The 5616-nt window shown below is 49.6% G+C and overlaps 1 pseudogene across 1 annotated transcript; it reads left to right on the top strand.

Annotated features, from left to right (window-relative positions):
• The first annotated feature begins 3004 nt into the window (after positions 1–3004).
• On the top strand, positions 3005–3358 carry LOC308277705 (small ribosomal subunit protein uS10-like; annotated as a pseudogene). The gene has a single exon. The product of its transcript is annotated as a small ribosomal subunit protein uS10-like (transcript).
• The last annotated feature ends 2258 nt before the right edge of the window (positions 3359–5616 follow it).

Below are 5616 nucleotides of genomic sequence, written 5' to 3'. Positions count from 1 at the left end.
GGTTTCATCCCCAAACCCGCAAAAAGTTTTTAAAAAGACTTAAAAATCGGACTGGTAGTGTAGCTTAGAGTTAGAATGCCCCCTGGGTTCCATCCCTAGTACCGAAAAAAAAAAAAAAATTCTTATGATGATCCTCACGAGGTCCAAAATCCAACCCATGAGCCGGGCGTGGTGGTGCACGCTTGTAATCCCCGCGCTTGGGAGGCTGAGACAGGAGGATTGCGCAGATTCGAAGCCAGCCTCAGCTACTTAGTGAGGCTCTCAGCAACTTAGTGAGACCCTGTTTTCAAATAAAATATAAAATGGGTCTGGGAGTATAGCCCAGAGGCAGAAAGCCTCTGGGTTCCACCCCCAGTACCACACACACACACACACACACACACACACACACACACACACAAAACCCAACCCACACCTACCTGCAACTCCCATCCTATAAGACCTGTGTGTTACCATCCTGCATGAACTTGACCATTGGTTGAGAAATAAATGTTAACAGCAGAAAGTTAACTGGAGCAGAGCAAATAAAATAAGCAAGTTGCTTTCTGATGGAGGAAAGCATGGCCAGTGGCAGCGCTGGCCCTCTGAGGCTCCACGTGGACACTGAGCAGCCTGCACTCAACAGGGAGCGGTGGCTCTGGGAGACTGGCCGGTCAGGAGCAGCCTGCCTGAGGCACAGCAACAAGTCTTTCTGGTTAACTAGGCGTCTCGGGGACAGGGAAGGGCTGCTCTTTTGCAACTTTGATGGGAATCCGAGGTGAGAAAGTGGGTGTGGGAAACACCTTGACACCCCGGACACCCAAGTCCCCCTGAGCCTTTTTAAGTTCCATTCAATTCAACCTCAAACATTCATTAAACACTTCCTTTGCTCCAGGCCCCTGGGCTTGCCCTTGGCCAATCAGCTGAGATAAGCCTGTCCGGCTTCCCCAGAGCTCCTTCCAGCCCCTGCTGGATCCTGTATCCACTGCCCACATGGAACGGCTTCAGAGAAGAGTCTTGAACCCAAAGTGAGCCTGGGAGAAGCCAGCAAGAGACCCAGAATTCACCGAGTGGAGGGACGGAGGCTTGACATGGGCATTGGACTCAGTTCTGGAAAATAAGGTTGCATTTCACTTACTGAGTGTGTGTGTGTGGTGCTGGGGATGAAAACCAAGGGCACTTTACCACCAAGCAACATCCCAGCCCTTTCTATTTTTTTTAATTTTCGGATAGGGTCTTACTAAGTTGCCTCCTCTTCCAGGAGAGCTGGGACTGAGGGCCTGGACCAAAGTTTGTATTTCTTAGATACCTAAGCTGGTCACTGAGACGTCTACTGGCTACACTGATCTGCTTCAAGAAATGTCTGACCATATCTGGTGTCCTTTTTTGTTTTTGTTTTTGTTTTTTGTTTTGGTACTAAGGATGGAACCCAGGGCCATTCTACCTCCGAGCTGCACCCCCGGCCCTATCTTTTATTCTTTACTTTTGAAACAGGGTCTCACTGAGTTGCAAAGGGCCTCACTAAGTAGTTGAGGCTTTCTGCGAACCATGATCCTCCAGTCTCAGCCTCCCAAATGCTGGGATTACAAGCGTGTGCCACCATGCCTGGCCTAATTTTCATTTTGAATAGAGGTCTCGCTAAGTTGCTGAAGGTCTTGGTAAGTTACTGAGGCCGGCCACAAACCCATGATCCTCCTATCTCAGCCTCCCAAGTACTGAGATTACAGGTGTGTGCCACCATGCCCAGCTCTGCAGGGGGGGCCTCATCCTGGTCTTATGTCCCCAAGTGTATCAACCCGCATTGCCCCAAGGTACAATTCTAACAGCTGAGGGAAGATGAAAAAATACTGGCTCTGACATCAGAAGACAAGTGCCATAAAGGACGTGTCCAGTGACACGTCCTCTGAGCTTTCTGTTTTCCTATTTCCTCCATTTCAGTGACTGAACCACACCATCCATCCACCCAGGAAGCAAAACCAGGAACTCTGGAGCTGTGTGAACCGCACACCTCCGAGCCCCCCACCTTAGCTCAGCTCGTCATTGCATCCTACCACTACCACTTCTTAAATCTTCTCAGATGCTCGGTCCTCAACATCCCTGCCGTGCTGCCCGCCCCAGACATCGTCTCTGTCTTGGACAACTGCAACAGCCTTCTACAAGTCCTAGTTCTTTTTATCTAATCCAAATCCAATTCCTCTCACTCTCCATGTCATGGGAGGGTGGCCTTCCTAAAACACCCTGCTGTCACTGCCCTGCTTAAAACCATCCAATGAGCTGGGCATGGTGGCACACGCTTGTAATTCCAGCATTCGGGAGGCTAAGACAAGAGAATTGCAGTTCGTGGACAGCCTCAGCTACTTAGTGAGGCCCTTCACAACTCAGTGAGACCCTGTTTCAAAATAAAGAATAGCCGGGCGTGGTGGCGCACACTTGTAATCTCCGCACTTGGGAGGTGGAGGCAGGAGGATCACGCAGGTTCAAAGCCAGCCTTGCGCCGGGCGTGGTGACGCACGCTTGTAATCCCCGCGCTTGGGAGGCAGAGACAGGAGGATGGCGTAGGTTTGAAGCCAGCCGCGCTGGCATAAGAGACCCTGTTTCCAAAAATTAAAAAATAGGTCTGGGAGTGTAGCCCGGAGGTAGAAGGGCTTCCAGGAACCCCAGTACCACCAAAAAAAAAAAAAAAAATCAAAGCCAGCCTTGCTGGTTTAAGAGACCCTGTTTTCAAGAAAGAAAGAGAGAGAGAGAGAGAGAGAGAGAGAGAGAGAGAGAGAGAGAGAGAGGGAGAGAAGGAAGGAAGGAAGGAAGGAAGGAAGGAAGAAAGAAAGAGAGAAAATAGGTCTGGGAGTGTAGTAGCCCTGAGGTAGAAGGGTTCCATCCTCAGTACCACAAAAAAAAAAAAAAAGATTTAAAAAAAAAGGTCGCTTTTCCAAGGGTGACGCGGAGCTTCTGTCCGCCCTCCTGTACCTGACTCACGGCTGCTCTCTTGCGCCGAGGAGCAAGTCAGTCAGGAAGCCGCGCCGCAGCCATGGCTTTTAAAGATACTGGAAAGACACCTGTGGAACCAGAGGTGGCGATTCACCGAATCAGAATTACCCTCACCAGCCACAACGTGAAGTCGCTGGAAAGGTGTGTGCTGATCTGATCAGAGGCGCCAAAGAAAAGAACCTCAAAGTGAAAGGACCTGTTCGCGTGCCCCCCAAGACTTTGAGAATCAGGACGAGGAAAACGCCTTGTGGTGAAGGCTCTAAGACACGGGGTCGCTTCCAGACGAGAATCCACAAGCGACTAATTGACTCACACAGCCCTTCTGAGATTGTTAAACACATTCATCAGTATTGAGCCAGGAGTGGAGGTTGAAGTTACCATTGCAGATGCCTAAGTCAGGAATTTTAATAAACTGGTTGCCACTTGTTAAAAAAAAGGGGGGGGCTTGGGGAGTAGCTCAGAGGTAGAATATGCCCTGGGTTCCATCCCCAGTACTGAAAAAAAAAAAAAAAATCCAATGGCCCATTGCTGTGTCAAGCTAGAAAACACACACACATGCTCGTGCCTACCAGGCACCATTCCAAGGACGCCGGATGCCTTACCTCTACTTCTCTCATCAGTGCATATGGCAGAGGAGGGCACTGAGGCTCGGAAGCACAGTGACTTGGCCAGGGCCATGCAGCTGAGCAAATCCAGGGCGAGGATGGAGCCAGGAAGCCGGCCTCAGGGTCTGCTCCCCTCACTGTCCTGGTACTGCCTCCAGGGATAAAGGCCGGGCTACCCACAGCACCGAGGCCCTGCCGACCGGCTCACCGCACGCTCCTGGCTCTGGGTTATTGAGTTCTGGGTCTTCAGAAGCCCACTGCTGCAGGCCTGTGGCCAGGCTTTGAAAGCCCTGGTCCTTCAAGTTCCGTCTCTGCTTTAGTTTCTCCTCTTCCTTTTTCTTCCTCCTCCCCTTCTACGTGTGTGTGTGTGTGTGTGTGTGTGTGTGTGTGTGTGTGGCACTGGGGATTAAACCCAGGGGCATTCTACCTCTGAGCTACACCCCCAGCCCTATTTTATTTTTTATTTTGAAACAGAGTCTCACTAACCTGGAAGAGTCTCGCTAAATTGCTGAGGCAGGCCCCAAACCTGGGCTCTTCCTGTCTCATTCCCCCAGTACTGGGATTACAGGTGTGCACCACTGTGCCTGACTATTTGACCACTTCTTTGAAGTTTTCCTGATACCACTTCTTATTCCTTGGTTCCTACAGATAAGTATCCTGAAGTTCTTTTCATATTATGTAATTTACATATAGGTGTACATACACATTTATTATCACAACTTTATTTTGAGATGTAATTCATAAAACATACTCTCTACCCATTTAAACTATTCTATTCAATGGTTTTTAGTACATTCACAAAATTGTGCAACTATGGCCACAATCAATTTTAGAATACATTGTGTTTTAGAATTATGTGTTTGGAATATATTATGTATATGAAAGAGTGTACTCTGTTCTGGGCTGGGGATGTAGCTCAGAGGTGGAAGAGGTGTGTGAGCTCTGGGTTAGCTCCCTAACACTCCCCCCAACACACACACAGAAAAAAATATGTTGTATCTTTTATTTTACTTAATTCTCAATGGACTATGTTGCTGAGCCAGTGGGAAGAAATAAATTGAGGGTTAAATCAAAAGGGGGGACTTACTAGGCGTGGTGGCGCACGCTTATAATCCCAGCATTCAGGAGGCTGAGACAGGAGGATCACGGTTTGCGGACAGCCTCAGCCACTTAGTGAGGCCCTTTGCAACTCAGTAAGACCCTGTTTCAAAATAAAGAATAACAAATAGGACTGGGGGGTGTAGCTCAGAGGTCAAATGCCCCTGGATTCCATCCCTAGTACTGCAAAAATGGGGAACTCGTGACCCTTGGAGCCAAGAGGTCCCCAGAACTCAGCCTCCAGGGCCCCGGGGAGCACAGATGACCCTTCTCCCATGTCTGTCCTCAGGTCTTGGCAGGAGACACCTTCGGGGTGTGTGAACACAGATCTGTTTGGCAAGAGAGTGACAGTTTCCAACACAAAATGTCCCCGCAGTCCCTCTGGGACTCACTGTGTTGACACAGGCGGGTCTGAGAGATGAGAGCTTTGTGAGTCAGGGTATTTTGAAATCCTTTCTGGTTTCTTGTTTTCCATGCAAGCCACCCATTTCTCCAGGTGCCATGGAGCATCTCCGTGGCATTCTCCCTCACGTGCCACAGGAAGGATCCGTCTCCAGGAAAGTGGCGACTAGACGCTCCCTGGGAAACTTAGCCTGACGGGAGCAGTCTGTTCACCATGCAGCGGCATCGGTAGCCTCCTGTCCCATTCCCAGCTGGAGCAGTGGCTTCCTTAAATCTACGGGGGAAGTTGCACATTCTCCTCTGTACCTCACAGTCCCCTCATGCCATATAAGGAGGCCACGAGACACTTCTTCTCCCCCAGCAGAGCCAGGATGTGCGAGGTGTTAGCAGAGAAAAGCTTTGAAACGGGTATAGGTCATTCTGCAAACACGTGTGTACTGTGTGAGCTCACCCACACCTGGGCTGGTGTTCAGGAGGTAAACAGTATTACGGCTATATGATTATTGGCATATTACATCCTTCCTTATCAGTCTATATGACAGCCACT

This window comes from Muscardinus avellanarius, assembly GCF_963383645.1.
Source record: "Muscardinus avellanarius genome assembly, chromosome: 20".
Taxonomy (NCBI): Eukaryota; Metazoa; Chordata; class Mammalia; order Rodentia; family Gliridae; genus Muscardinus; species Muscardinus avellanarius.
Note: the sequence above shows the minus strand (reverse complement) of the source record. Positions and strands in the feature narration are given on the sequence as shown.